At 33.0% G+C, this 2,412-nt stretch overlaps 1 non-coding gene across 1 annotated transcript; it reads right to left on the reverse strand.

The window, feature by feature from the left end:
- Positions 1-1,952: 1,952 nt before the first annotated feature.
- On the reverse strand, positions 1,953-2,036 carry TRNAL-CAA (transfer RNA leucine (anticodon CAA)). Its single transcript has one exon. It is a non-coding gene; the product is annotated as a tRNA-Leu (tRNA).
- Between the last annotated feature and the right edge of the window lie 376 nt (positions 2,037-2,412).

Raw genomic sequence — 2,412 nt, forward strand, 5'->3', positions numbered from 1 at the left:
TACCGAATTGATTAGTTAGTGTCTTAATGTCGAAAATTAAAAATTGAGAAGGGACTTGAAATACGATCTTTTCTATTAATACTGATTTTAAAATTCTTGAATTAGCTTAAATCGTTTTGTTTAAAGATTTCCTTATCTCGAGATATCTGAGTATCACATCCCGTAAGTTAGGACACAATACCATGAATTCCCGAGCACAAGGTCGTCTTTTAATTTAAATTGGAAATCAGTGCATTTCAAAACTCAAAAGGATATTTAGCTATTTAGAACCAACAAGAGAACCGAAACCCCGTAAGTTAGGGCACAATTCTTCGATGTTCCAAAATGCAAAACATTGCCTTATTTATTGAAATTAGTAAAAACATGAATAAAAATCTTTAAAGTAATGAACAACAGAATGATATAAAATAGGCGGGAGACAAAAATAAATGAGTTGGAAATACATTGAAATAAATAATAAATATGACAATAATATTAAAACAATAACAATGCATGCGATATATTAAACGTAATAATAGTATCCAATGTGAAATAAAAACAACGAATATATACATAATAAAGATATTAAGAGTATGTACGTAGAATATATATATATTTATAAATAGTAACAGTGTTAGAAATATACTATATATAGTGTTTGAAGTATATACATAAAATAGTGAAAATATAACTAGTAATGTTAAGATATATATAATATATACATATGTATAAAATAGATATAAAAAATATGTACATAATATAGTGTAAAAAATACATACATAATATAATTAAAATATATACATAAGATAACATGTAGAAAAAATATATAAATAATATAGTATTAAAGATATATACATAAAATAGTATAATATATATACGTAATATAGAATTTAGAATATACCTAATATATTAAAAGAATATATATATAATATAATATTAAGAAATATAATAATAAAAAAAAGAGAGGGAGAGAGTGGGTGATTTTCGGCCACAAGGCCGGCCACCGTCCGGTCACCAGACCGCCGCCGGCTATCATCGATGCCACCGTACACGGCAGCCGGACCTAAAAAAAACATTTTCGGTAAAAATGGGAAAGCTTCCTCCTTTTATTTTTACTTTCGTATAAAAGAAACAAAATAAACCTGAAAGGAAAACAATAAGCAAACAAAGAACTTAAAACGAGAATAGACCAAGAAACCTCTTTTGCTTTGATATTTGATTGATCTCCAAAAAAAAAACTAGCCTCTCCAAAAACTAGCCTTTACAATAACTCTTCTCCTTGATTACTCTAAAAAAACCTCTCAAAAATCCTTTACAATAACTTTCTCCCCCAAAACTTCTTCCTCTCTTAAATACAAAATATGAGAAGGCCTATATAGCCATTTACCAAATATTTTTTATTGTTTATGTCTTCATTTGTAGGTACAAGTGGTGGTGGAGCAAGTGTGGCTAATGGAGTAGGTGGTGGAGCAAGTGTGGCTAGTGGAGTAGGTAGTGGAGCAAGTGTGGCTAGTGGAGTTGGTGGTGGAGCAAGTGTGGTTAGTGGAGTTAGTGGTGGAGCAAGTGTGGTTAGTGGAGTTAATGGTGGAGCAAGTGTGGCTAGTGGAGTTGGAGGTAGCAAAGGCTAGGATTTAGTTGAGAAAAGTTTAGGTTGTGTGCTAGGGTTTTTTATTTTGATTTGGGCTTAGGGTTTGGGCCATTGGGGTTTTGATGTAAATTGGGCTTTGGGTAGTTAAGATTTTGGGTTTTGGATTTAATTTTGGTGGGTTAGGTAAGGTTAAATTGGGTTTTGGTGTAAATGGGTTAAAATTGGCCTACAACATGGCCCATTGTATAATTTAACTTAAAATTTTTATTTATTCAATTTCTTAATACCCAATGGTAAGGCCCGTTATTAGAAGGAAAGGTGAGAAGAAAAGAACAAGAACCCAATGAAGCCCCGACCCATTAGAAGGAAAAATTAGAAAACAAAATGTCAGAAGTGGGATTTGAACCCACGCCCTCTCACGAGGACCAGAACTTGAGTCTGGCGCCTTAGACCACTCAGCCATCCTGACTACTTGTTTAAGGTCTTTCATATTATAATTTATTCCTTATCTTTTATCTAACAGCTATGTATGTTAATTTGAATGTGGAAGCTAACACTTCCTCGTGAAGAAACTAAGTTTGTATTTATAGACTGTTGATACTGGTTATCAATGGGGAGGAGAGGAGTGCCAACTCACCTATGTTAGGTGAAGAGTCAATGAAAAGAGAAGGAGAAAGAGAAAAGAGGAAATAGTGATGCTCTAAGGTTGGTATGTCGATGCCAAAGGGAAGGAATTGATTCGTGGTCCCTCATGCAACTAGGCTTATATAATGAGTCACTGCTTGCCTTGTAGTGCCACATAGTTAATAGTACAATATCTTGCATGTTTTTGCGGTCCAGATAGG

The sequence above is a fragment of the Gossypium hirsutum genome, chromosome A12, assembly GCF_007990345.1.
Source record: "Gossypium hirsutum isolate 1008001.06 chromosome A12, Gossypium_hirsutum_v2.1, whole genome shotgun sequence".
In the NCBI taxonomy this organism is placed as follows: Eukaryota; Viridiplantae; Streptophyta; class Magnoliopsida; order Malvales; family Malvaceae; genus Gossypium; species Gossypium hirsutum.